The sequence below is a fragment of the Mauremys mutica genome, chromosome 1 (assembly GCF_020497125.1).
Source record: "Mauremys mutica isolate MM-2020 ecotype Southern chromosome 1, ASM2049712v1, whole genome shotgun sequence".
Classification (NCBI taxonomy): domain Eukaryota; kingdom Metazoa; phylum Chordata; order Testudines; family Geoemydidae; genus Mauremys; species Mauremys mutica.
In genome coordinates this window covers 54,471,347-54,484,268 of record NC_059072.1, presented here as the reverse complement: position 1 = coordinate 54,484,268, position 12,922 = coordinate 54,471,347, and the positions used below count along the sequence as shown (strand labels likewise).

The following is a 12,922-nucleotide window of genomic DNA, read 5'->3' as shown; positions in this document are numbered from 1 at the left end:
ATAAATACATATCTATTTATACACATATTTGTATTGTCTTCTTAAAATATACCCATCCCACTGCTGTGAACATGTCTATTTTTATAGTAATACACACTACTGTATCTTGACAATATTTTTTACCTCCTCCTTCTAAAACCTTTAACATTAACAACCAAACAAAATGGCTTAAAACATTTTATCTACACTTTAGTTCTACTGCGTATGTGACAGGGTGAGTTCCTGGACTACCCCTCTGAGGCGCAGCACAGAAATTGCAGCCCATGGTGAGGGCTTTAAGCCACCCGAGTCTTGGTTGTGGCTATGACTCATGACATAACCTTGAGAGGTCTGTAAATTATGGCAGCCTGTCATGACCTGCCGATGGGCAGCAGTATTGCCCAGAACTCACAGCTCTATGCGCTGCAGCCCTGCCCCATCCTTCTGACTACTTGGCACACACTATAGGCTGTGGCTTGGCAAAAGAGGCCTCATCAAACAGCTTGTAGCTGTCTTCTCAGTTCTTGCACTGGGAGCATTCTCCTCCTAAGATGACCATACAGCAAGTGTGAAAAATCGGGACAGGGTGGGGGGTAATAGGAGCCTATATAAGAAAAAGACCCAAAAATTGGGACTGTCCCTATAAAATCGGAACATCTGATCACGCTATCTCCTCCAGTCATTGGACCTGGGACTTTCAGAGCCCTTATATGCTCCTCTGTTTTTTCTTGAAGTGGCCAGAGCAGGGGCATGAATGTCACCCAGTTTTTTTTCCCAGTTTAGATAAATCAATTGATGAATTTGGCCCAATTTGTCTTGGTCTTTAGAAGCCAATGCAATTGTTTTGTATTTACCTTTTTTTCCATGTGACAACTAGGAATAGAGACTTTTCAGTAGCAATACGTGTACCTTTTCTAAACCTTGTTAGTAATCTGCAACCACTGAACCACTGAGTTATGACATTAAGTGGATACACAAATAATATTGTTGATTTCGCCTCTTCTCAGCATCCCAATATGATCCTTTCTAAGTTATGACCATGTAATTTTCTGAAATTTATAGTATAAATTTTCTACTCAAATAGAGGAAAAAGTAGCCTCTTGGGAAAGTCATGTCACATGTGTAGCTCAGTTTGCCTGACTGTAAAATGGGGATAACAGTACTCACCTACTTCACAGCTGTGCAGCGAGAGTTAACATCTTTAAAGCTTTGTACAAAAACTAATTAAGTGCTAAGTAATATTACTTTATAGTGACCGTGAATGATATACAGATAAGTATGGAGGAGGTCTGCACGGCTCCAGGTGACCAATGCTTCTGATTTCTGAGCTCTGATCAATACAGCTGAGCTCTGATCAATACACTGTAAACCCTAGGAGACTAAGCACCAGAAGAAGAGCTGCCGACCGAAGACCCTGATTCGCAGCACCCTCGTGATCTCTGATTGGTCCAGGGATACATGGAAGAAGTTCCAGGAAGCTATCTGAGCAACTCAGCAGTACCTGGCCTCCTGCTACAACAGACCCTCTCCTGTTCCCTGCTTTGGACCCCGGCTCCTTTCTTTAGCTCTGACCCAGTGTTGTACTTCTGACCCCTGACACTGCGACAATCTCTGACTAGACTCCTGATGATTCTGGTTCTGACCTTCAGTTTGACTCCTGGTTTCTGACTCTTGCTTGACCCCCCAGTTCCCTACTCCTGCTCTGATCACCTGACTCCTGGTCCTACCCACTCGGCCAAACCACCCACAACCTGGTCATAACACTTTAAAAAAAAAACTTTATTAGGGCAAGGAACCAAGATTTTTAAAAGACAGAGCACATTTAAGAGGTGATTGAATCGCTCTGTCAGGATTCTGCCCCAATTTGAAGAGCCCTTCCTGGATCTGCATCCATGAGTACAAATGCTCATACCCCAAAATAAATTTAATCTTTCTTTTGCTGTATCCTGTTTCCTTGGTGTACTGTAATACATTACATAGTGCATTCATTTCTTAGCAATACTGAAGAACTAATCAAAGCTAATCAAAGAATTGAAACATGCAAAATGATATGATGAATTCAAGCATAAATTCTTTTTATGTGCTCATTATATGTATTGAACAGATGGCCTATGTAATAGGCTAAACAAAATATCTGCTTAATTTGCTCTGTGTGGGTCAAATTCATGGGTAAAGGGCAATTATGCAGAAGGGTCAGAAACTGAGCATGTGACTCAAAACAACTGGATCTGCTGAAGTGTGCTAATGTTCACTTGCACTAAAAATCACACCGCTGTTATAAGACACAGATGGGCATACCTGCACATTCTGCTATGCTCAGGAAATGTTGCACAGAGGTCCTTGTCCGTAGCCGAAATGAAAACACTTTGGGGACTGACCAGCAATGCAGCTGGGAAATGCTGATTTTACAGCACTGCATTCAGCAGCGAGATGTAATTTTTGAGGCAAATTCTGCCCTCATGTGAGTGGGTTCAGGGAGCATCCTGTTAATGGAACTAGTGCTGTACCAGTAACAAAGAAAAAGGTAGCAGGTGGGCTCTGTGTGTCCCCCTTATGTGACAGCACACAGAAGTATCTGATAGTGGAGCAGACCCAGGGAAAGCTAGAACCAGAGGAGACGCTGGTGCTTTCCTCCTGCTAAAGCGGTGGATGGTCATAGAGGACACTTAAGCCTTAAGTCGCCACAGAACTATTCCTCCCCTGACATGCATCCCCTCAGTGACCACCCAAGATACATGGATTGAATGCTGCAGAGTGGATTGCTCTTTGAGACACACATATCAGAATATGGGTTCATCCTTTATAAAAAATGCTATGGAATATCTCAGTTTTGCCCTTAGCTGAAAGCTGTACTCAATGGGTCACGAAAGTGCCTTCCTTTCAAACACATGGGATGTTACAGAAACTGCAAAGAATATAAATATTTATATTTTTACACTATGATGAGAACCTGTTCTCCCTCATATACCATATATAGGTGCTCTGATGCTTGAATCAATATATTACAACTAATACTCTTGAGGACATTCTGTGCCAAAAAAATTAAAAATTCTGCACATAATATTTTAAAATTTTGCAAAATTCTGCATGTTTTGTCAAATAAGTATGGAGGCTCCAGCCTGGCGTTGGGGAGCACAGGCCACCGATTGCACAGGAGTGGGGGAAGATCATTGTGCAGCTCCCCCCCGGGACATGGACTCAGCGGTGAGGCTGCACCAAACCTTGACACAGTGCAAGGAACCGGCATGCCCCAGAAACACCCCAGGGCCCTGCCCCTTCGTGCCAGGTGTACTAGGTGTGGGTGGGCAGGCTCAGCCCAGCAGGATCCAAGTGTTCCAGGATCCATGTGTGGCATGAGAGTTTTCTGTGTGGGGCAATCTGAGTGCGGGCAGCTCAGTGGGGTATCTGGGTGTGTGTGTGTGTGTGTGTGTGTGTGTGTGTGTGAGGATATGGATGCATAGGGTCTTGTTGGGGGGTTCTGGGTGCAATGGTAATGGGACTCTGCAGGGGGGTCCAGATGAAGGTGGTTGGGGCTCAGTGGGGAGGGAAGCATCTGGGTGTGGGGGGGGAGGATAGAGCTCGGCGGGGGGCTGAGTGTGCAGGGTTCAGTGGGAGGGTTCTAGATGCTGGGGGAGTGGGGCTCAGCTGGCTGGGGCTCGGGAGGGTGGGGATGCAGGTGGCTTGTCAGGGTGGTCCAGGGGTAGGGGGAGTGGGACTCATCGGGGAGGGGTTTCTGGGTGCGGGGGTGTGAAGCTCAGGGGGAGGGTCTGGGTATGAGGGAGTCTGGATGCATGGGGGTTGGGTGGATGGGGAAGCAGCTCCCTGTACAGTGATCCCTCCCCCTGCAGCTGAGGAGTGATGGGTGCAGGAAGCGTGGGGAGGGGGGTTGCAGAGCTTCCTACTGCTGGGGGACAAATCTGGAGGTGGGGTGGGTTTGAGACAGCCCCGGATACCATGCAGGAAAAAGGAAGTCCTGTCCTTCCCAGTCCAGCCAGGACTAGCAGCTGAGCATGGCGCACGGTAGGAGCCACCAGCAGGGTCTTCTCCAGTCCCACCCCCTGCCCCACAATGATTTACCTCTTTGCCGGCTGTCCTGGACACCCAAAACATACTACTGGGGAGGGTTGTATGACCGCTCATGGCTTCTTTTTGCTTCCCCATCATAAAATTATTTTTCTGCAGGGAAGCAAAGAAATCTGTTGGTAACATAAATTCTGCACATGCACAGTGGCGCAGAATTCCCCCAGGAGAAAACTAAGCATCATACACAAGGAGTACTTGGCAAGCTCAAAATAGACTGAATGCTGAAGTCATCTTTTGGAATTTTTACATATCCTTTAGCGCCAGCGCTGTACAAGAGAAAGTGCACAGAAAGTCTGTCACGCTGGGCCCTAATTGTCACAATTGTATTCAGCTAAGATAGCCAGCATCAGTGGGGAAAGATAATAGGGGAATAATTAAGAAACTAACTCAAAACTTTCTACTCCCACAAGACAGAGTTTATGTGCAGTTTAACTACATAAATAGTTGTTCTGAGGTTTTCTGCAAATGCACACATTTATTAAAGGCAGGCAGTAAGGTAGCTTCAATAACTCCCTTGAGTGTCTCAGAGTTACTATTCTGTATATTTCATCTCATTCAGATGAGACTGTGGATGTGTATGTCATCACTTCCTTCTTTAAAGGAGGCCTTTCAATGGAGTAAATCTCAGCCAGCAGGGCCACACCAGAGAAGGAAAAGAAGAACAACCAGATTTCTTGTTCTGAAAGGTAACTAGTAGAGTACTCCTGTTTCCATAAATGATGTGATAAAATATGTGAATCAACTCAAAGGAAGACTCTTATTTTTGGAACTGGAGCACAAATACATAGTCTTTTCCAGTGCAGAACTTTCACTGTTTCAAACTGAGCATAAAATTAGGGAAAAAAGCCAAGTGCAAAAATGGCTTTTTGAATGCTGCTATGACAAATAAATCCTAAATCATCATAACACATTTACTCAGAGGAAATTTAACCTCAGCACCTACACAGTAAAAATATATATTTAGGTTCCTGAATACACAGAGGGTTTTTAGCATTCAATTTTGAGCAAAACTCTCCATCACAGCTAATTAATACAGAAACATGTGCTACAAGACATAAACTTCAGTATATCTGATATCGAGTCACAGAGTCATAATGTTTAAGGCCACCAGATCATCTAGTCTGATCTGTATAGCACAGGCCAGCAACACCACCAGCACCCGGGACACTAAACCCAACAACCTAAATTATACCCCAGTGTTACAGCCCATAGGAGACTAGACTGTTATGCGCCACAGGCAAAGAACAGGAGGGACTGAAGTGCACCAGTGGCCGAGGCCCTGCAATGGCAGGGATATTGAGATGACAGTGACGTACATGGCCAGATCTTCAGACGTTCTCTGTCCTCTCTGTGCCACGAAGCAGTTCAAAAGGGGATAGAAAGCTCAACTAAGGAGCCAGCTGGGGATTTCCCCATATATATTAGGCCTTTTCTGATGGAAGTAAGAGTCAGGAATCCTTACTTTCCCAAGGAAAAACTGGAAAAAACCCTCTAAAGCTGTGGTATTGGTTCAGATAAGAAAGCAAGCTCTCCTCAAGAGATCAACAATTCCAATGGTAGCAGCACGGTTAGAGCGGAAATGAGACAAGAGGGCAGGGCTACTGTTATTCAGATATTATTTGTATTCCAGTAGTGCCTAGAAGCCCTAACTGAGACTGCCTTACCTTCCACCCCCACGTGTTACATGCTGTAAATCTATCGATATTGTTCCCTTTGTTCAGGAACAGTTAGGAAAGAAAGGACAAGACTAGAAAGAAGTGGGCCAGTCTTGGTGAAGGGCCACATGCTGTCTGGCCTCTACATGAGTGAGCAGTGGTGAGGAGGGCACAAGGAAGCCCACATACAGCAGAAGGAATTTCAGTCTCTGCACTCAAGGGAAGGGAGGAACTGCTAGGTGTCTATTCTGCCAGAGATGTAAGACACCCCAAATGAGGTGCAAGGGGGGGTGGAACTGGTTCCATGTTGAGGCAGACTGCACCTCAGAAAGGAGAAGCAGGCTCCTGCTGTGCACTAGGGAGATCGGGAGACAGAATGATCACCATGCGCACGGTGTACTGCAACTCTATAACCCCACGTATTATGGGCTCAGCCTAACTCGCAACATCCACAGTTCTTGGCATTTGCAGCAGTACTCAGGTCTTCAATAAATAAGGTATGTTATTTGAAGAGTCCAGGTTTGATTCAGGGACAAAGGGATGCAGTAAATAAATAAATGCTAATTTAACCCCTATAAGGAATTCACCCCTGAAGGAGAGCAGGCCCTGCAAAAACCTTCTCCCTCAGATACCCACCATGCCATGCCAGCATGAAGTTCAGTTTCAGGCTCTAAATGAGACTTGTCAGCAGAGTTCTGCTTAGAGAACAGCAAATTGCCATAGCCCTACGTGTGAGCTGCACAAGGATTGCAGCCAGTTTACCTTGGTACATCTTCTACTATGCATGTTTTCCACCACTAGGGCTTCATGTCCAGAAGTCAGTGGAACTGGGCAACATAACTGGACCTCCACAGCAAATAAATAAAAACACGCCATGCTATGAGACAGGAGAAACAAATGATCTGCCAGCAAATAAATGTAAAGTGAAAGGTGAGTACGTGACTCCTATACCAAAACCAGCACATGGACAGTCTCTCTTTGTAAGATGCATCTTTTCTTTTCTTCCATGGGGCCTTCTGTGATGGTACTGACATTAACCAACACTTTCCTTTCTCTGCAAGGTTATTTAAATCATGGCAAACAGGGGAAGACAATCGTAGGAAATGGAAAACGAATGGTCCACCCTTCCTACTTGTCCTGAACCTAATCCTCAAGTCCCCTCATCAGATGAGATGCAACATTCCTATTGCAGTGTTTGTCCTGGTCAAATCTTAACTTGGGTAAAATAACATTCTGCATATCTATACACCTCCCCCAATTTCAATTACAGTACTCTTCACATGCTACTTTAGACTGCTACGCAAAGTGGCCAAGATTGATCTTAGTGGTAGCTGTGCTTGTGCATCTAACAAAGGGACCTGCTGTGTACAGGTATCCTGAAGGATGCAAAGGTCTTGCTACTCCTTAGGAAAGCTTCAAAACTTTTTTTCAGCCTGACTGATCCTCAGGACAGTCACAGTGATATGGTAGCAGCTGTGGCAAAAGCCACTCCCAGATCAGGTCCTAAGAATCCCCAGAGAGGCTCTTCTCTGGTTCTCTGCAGATCGCTTTCCCTTTCCCTCTCCCACCAAAAGGCTACAAAGACTGTGGCAGTCCTGGGGATTCAGTAACATCTTGTGTGTTTGGAGTGGGGGCTCAGAATCATTCAAAGAAGTTTGTGGTAAGGGGAAATAGGGGAGGGGAGAAAGGTAGAAAGGAAAGCTCTGCTGATAACCTATGCCCATTTGCCTTGGGGGGAATGGTATTTTTGTGACCAATGGACCCTGTCATTCCCACCTTACTGCTCAAAGTCAGAATTAGTCCCTTTACTGGTTGATCTGCAGCTCAGCTGATGAGACTTCACCTAGAGTCAACACCCTGTGCGTCCCACTTAAAATAAGAGGGCGGGGAGCAGAAGAGAGGCAGGGCTGGACAGCTCTATGACTGCTGTTGAGGAGCAACTCAGGGAAGTAGGCACGAGTTCCCTCACTACATGCACCCAAAGCAATTCCCTGGTTTATACTATTGAATCCTGGTTGGTCGCCTCACCCACAAAGGTCAGAATTTTGAAAAGAGCTTGCTCCCAACATGCACCCAAAGTGATGAGCTCCTTTGAAAATCCAGCCAGTTACCATGGTCTCTAAATGAGTGGAGCACTTTTGAAAATCTGTTCCAAAATGCAGAGGTTAGGATTTGGCCCACAGTCTGTATGCAAGTATAAAAGCTATAAAAGTATATTAGGTATAAAAAGCTGTAACGTGACATTTTGTGACACTTACGTTTCCACTGCCTGAAAAAAGTACCACCCTGTAAGAGGGTGCAGGAGCCCAACCAAGTACCAGGCGAGTAAAGGGATAACTCCAGGTCAGGTATCCCTCTCCTGGCACAAGTGCTTAAGGTAAGGACGATAAAAGAATGGCTACTTAGGAGAAAGAGGGAAGATTATCTTTGCAGGGGTGGAAGGCAAGGCCTGTGCGTGAAAGCTTGTGCTTGAACACCATGGTGGAGAGGTTTCTGGTTTTCTGTCTGACTATGTTGATATACTTTACTTTCTTGGTATAAACACTGAATCTTGAGGAAGAGACTTTGGTATCTGCAACTGTTTAATTTTCTGCTCAGTTGTTTCAGCAGTTAATATGCCCCTAGGGCACAGTTTCTGCAGGAGGCAAAGGGATATCTGTTCTAATTCGATGAATATTGCTTTAAAACACGTAAGTAGCTTATAAGAGGAGGATAAAGAAGTACTTTTGAGAACTAGACAAACTCTAAAAGCTTTAATTGAGCTACATTTATCATTAGGCTTATAGTGTCTAACTAATTAGGCAGGTAAATAAATAAATATTGTAGAAAGAAAACTAATCCATAGTGTATCAACAGCATTTTAATAAATATAAAGTTACAAGAAACCCAAGGCATCCTTTTTACCAATTCTGATGTGATGGAAGGCTTATTTCCAACCTCTGAGAAGTTCAGAAATACAATGGCGTGTGACTACACTCTGAAGAGCATCGCTGTAAAATGGCATCATGGAGTTCTGAGTTTGCTGCTGTTCAGCTAACTCACAATAGAATATGAAAGCCAAAGCAGTGTTCAGTTCTGTGAATGAGTGATGCCAACAGAAACCACTTCAGTATCACAGAGTGATATTGGCTTGTGAGTGTGAGCTGGAGTAAAAAAATAACAGTACTTTATTGGTAAAGTAAAGTAAGATCTAATGGAATGTATTTGTTGAGTAAAATTGTGCCTTTCATGTATACATACCTACTTATCTGGCCATAAACACACTTTAAGAACTCACACATTTCTTTCCTCACTTTCTTTAAAACTTGTAGTTTCATAGAATAGATCTAACTGGTAACCCAGCTCTCTCAGCTGTGTCCAATCATTTCATAAACATTTCTGTTATTCTCAACCATCTATCTCCTCTCTTCCACACTGGGAAATACACAGCACTAGTGCCAAGGATCTCTCAGTCATTTCACAAACAGTGTCATAAGGAATTGAGGAAAGTGAAATTTCCTTAGCCCCTTTAACATTTGATAAACTCAACAATGCTGGAAAATACACTGTGTAAATATTTCTTATCACTTTACTAATCATCCACTTAACTTCTGTTTGCATTTTCATTGCATCCTCATTTACATGCCCACTAGCCTCTGCTGATCTTTTACTTATACCTTCTCTCCTCCCTATCTCTCCTGCTATAACAAGTACTATGAAAATTAGAAATAAAGTCTTCAGATTCATTTTCATGTGAATAGAGCACAATATTACAATAGTGCTGCTACGTTATAGCATTGGTCAGAACTAACTCATAGGAGTGCCATCTAAGCATCACTCCTTGAAGCTCAATACTACTTCCTGAAGTACCTGGTTTTCATAAGTGGTCTCCCATTCAGCTACTGGCTACACTGAACTGTGCTTAGTTTAGTGCCCAAGGTGACATGGCAGTAGTTTGTTCCAAAATAGTTTTTCAAAACCTGCCAAGTCAAAAGCAAAAATTAAGCATACTATGTCCACTTAGTTCTTTTATTTAGTCTTTTACATAAGTACGAGATATAAAAAACCCTAAAAGATTAGTAAAATATGACAATGCCTGAATCAAATTGCATTTTTCCAATAACATCCCTTAATCATAAGACAGTTCTCAAGATTCTCCCAACAACTTCTATTAAATTCATTTCTCTATGACATCATGCATTGCCTCTTGAACCTTTCACAAAACACAATAATAGAGTTATGTGGGGAAAAAATAATACGATTTCTGATCTTTCTCTAATTATTCTTCAGATTTCTATTAACAGCTGTGAACAATCAAACTGCCTTTATTGTCCTTGTTTTCTAGCCAAACTGTCCCTGCTGTATTCACTTAGATATTTATATTGGCTCTTTGATAATCTTAGCTAAAGGGACATAGGGGCCCAATTCCCATTAAAACACAATGGTGTTTGGGCTCCTAACTCACTTAGCCACTGTGGAAAACCCCCGCCACAATTTCTTTCTGAAAATTAGTATTTCTCCCTTTTAATGCTAAACACTGTATTCTGACATTTTAATATTTATTAATGTTTCAACTATGACAATTAAAAAAACGTACATAATTATTTGAATAACATGTAACTCCATTTTTGCCATTTTAGTAGGTATTATATGCTCAGAACACATTATCTATGCAAACACACCCACAAATACATACAAATTTTGTAGTTAGTTTGTTGTTATCATACACAAAAGTTAAGTATTGTCTAGCTCATCTAAGAAGCTAGCTCTTGTTACTTTTGTGTCACTTATGAGAAACGTGGCCTCATATATTTAATACTTTTCCAACAAATGCAGAACATTTAGCGAGTAACACATTGCCAAAAGACAAATTAATGTACATGAGCTCGTTAAAATTACTGTGTTAGCTTTACATTTATGTTGCTGCAGTTCACACAACATGATTTACATCTTTCCACTTCACCCTGAAAAAAATCACACACCCAGAAGCATGTTCATACATTTGCTCTCAGTTTAAGATACTGTTTTTGCCATGGAAGATTTTTAAGATTTCCCTCTCTCCACTCATTTTGGATAGCATTCTTCCCTAATTTTTCACAATCATCATCATACTGTAATTGCCGCTTTATCTCCAGCCAGGAGGCAAGTGAGCACTACCTAAAACTGCTCTGTGATTCAGCATTCAGGTGTCCTTTAAGATTCAAGCAAGCAACACCGTCCCTTCCCTAGAAGCTGTGTGTGTCTCACCTCTACAATACACCCAATTCAAAAAGAATAAAACATGGTCTAAACTCTGTCTTCTATATGGGAGTGCAACCAAAAGACAGCTTACAATAGAAAAACAACACTAATGAGCAATAATCTTGCCACACAAATCTGAAATATTAATAGTTATCGGGTTAAGAAAATTCATTTGCTGGTTGATTAGTTAGTTTCCTACATATTTCTCAAGGGAACTTTTTGCAAGTAATCAACACAGCCTGTTCTTTGAGTCGGGGCCCATAAGCGTGTGTACGGAGTCTGGCACTATGAGCCTCTGATTCTGATTGGAGCCTACGGATGCTACTGCGACACTGTTAAATAATAATGTAATTTCAGAGGCAAAGTTATTTATCTTAAGAAATATAACACATGGAATTTCTGTTAAAAAAATTTTTTTACACACAATACAGATGGCACTAACCAGCTCCTCAACAATTCATATCACATAGCTTTCAGATTTATTAAATGATCTGTCAGGGTCTTTCAGTACCTGTAATTCAGAAAAAATATTTCTATGTAAAAAATGTGGATACATCTTTACAAGTTATTTTACACAGACTGTAGATTTGCATGTCATTTGAGCCCATTTCCTACAAAACACAGAAGTTCAACACTTAAACATACAAAAATATTTGGAAATGATACAAACATTTAAAGCATTTCCTGTACTAGAAATTTGGTTTAATGAGCAAGAATTGTATAAATTGATTGTACTCTTGTATTTCAGAATGGTGTTTGCTATACTGTACTTCTAGATTAATTATATAGAAATTACAAATATCTCACAATTTGTATGTTGTGTGCAAATGTAAAGATTCTATATGATTTTTAATCCCATATTTCTTGTCAAGAACACGTAGTTCCAGTAAATTAAGTCACTATAAATAGATCTCTGAGGATGTAAACTGTCAGACAGCATGGAGTATTCTGAAGGACGATACGGACAGATTTGTTTCTGTACTATATGACAGTCATGACTTTTAGCCAAGATTTAAGTTTATTCATCTCAATCATTTACAGGACAGTCTGGGAGTAGATTCTGCTATCTCACATCCCAGATACACTTTTTATGTTACTATTGTTTGCAAATGTAATAGTAAATGCACAAAAATAGGAATAAACGTCAATGAAACTCCATTGTCATTTTCCTGCCAGGACCTCTAATGAAATTGATCACTTTATTTTTATCAATTAAGCTTGGTTACTGTACAGCCCCTCCCCATGATGCAGTCATCTACAGAAGATACAAATTGATCACCAATATATACTCCTATATAAACTGCAATATGCAAAAAGTATAAAACATTCTCTCACAATAATAGTCATTTAAAAATAGTCATATTGGTAGGATAAATTCAGCAATAACCACTTGAGAAACCTGACTCTGCATTCCAGTACAGAGATCTGTGTCAATGTTACCACATAATCCTGCCTCAGCACATTCCAGTTTCTGCAATCAAACCTACAGAAAAAAAATACTCATTTTACCTGAGAAGGTGAGTTCCTTCATGTCCTTTTGTTCATAGTAACTATTCCAAGTTTATATTTTTGAAAATACAATGATGGCTGCACCAATAAAATTCACAGATCCTCTCCTGCGGCAGAAAGCAAATTAAAAAAAAAAAAAAAAAAAAAGACAGACTTCAAGCTGTGACCTCAGAGCAAAGCACAGCCGTTAGCATCCCTCAGCCAACCTTCTGTAGAAAACAGGTTAGACAGCAGGAAAACTGGCTCTGTACATGGCTGCAATGCTTTCAAATCAAGCATTCTGTGCTGTAAACTCAGGGATTTATATCTTCTTAAATAGGCCGTCCCACTCGATGCTGCCTGTGTGCATGAAAATATGAAGCATTTGACTGCAGTTACTTTATGCAAAAAACTATCCCAGCCATCTTCACCATCTCTGTCACTGTGCTTTGAGACTAAAAAATGAGCACAGAATGCATAATTCATGTATTAAAATC

At 41.7% G+C, this 12,922-nt stretch overlaps 1 protein-coding gene across 1 annotated transcript in view; it reads right to left on the bottom strand.

The window, feature by feature from the left end:
• CNTN1 (contactin 1) overlaps nucleotides 1-12,553 on the bottom strand; it is a 254,857-nt gene extending 242,304 nt beyond the window's left edge. The window contains exon 1 of the mRNA XM_044996278.1: nucleotides 12,447-12,553. The gene's annotated coding sequence lies outside the window, so the exon portion shown is untranslated. The remainder of the gene's footprint in view (nucleotides 1-12,446) is intronic.
• Nucleotides 12,554-12,922: the final 369 nt, after the last annotated feature.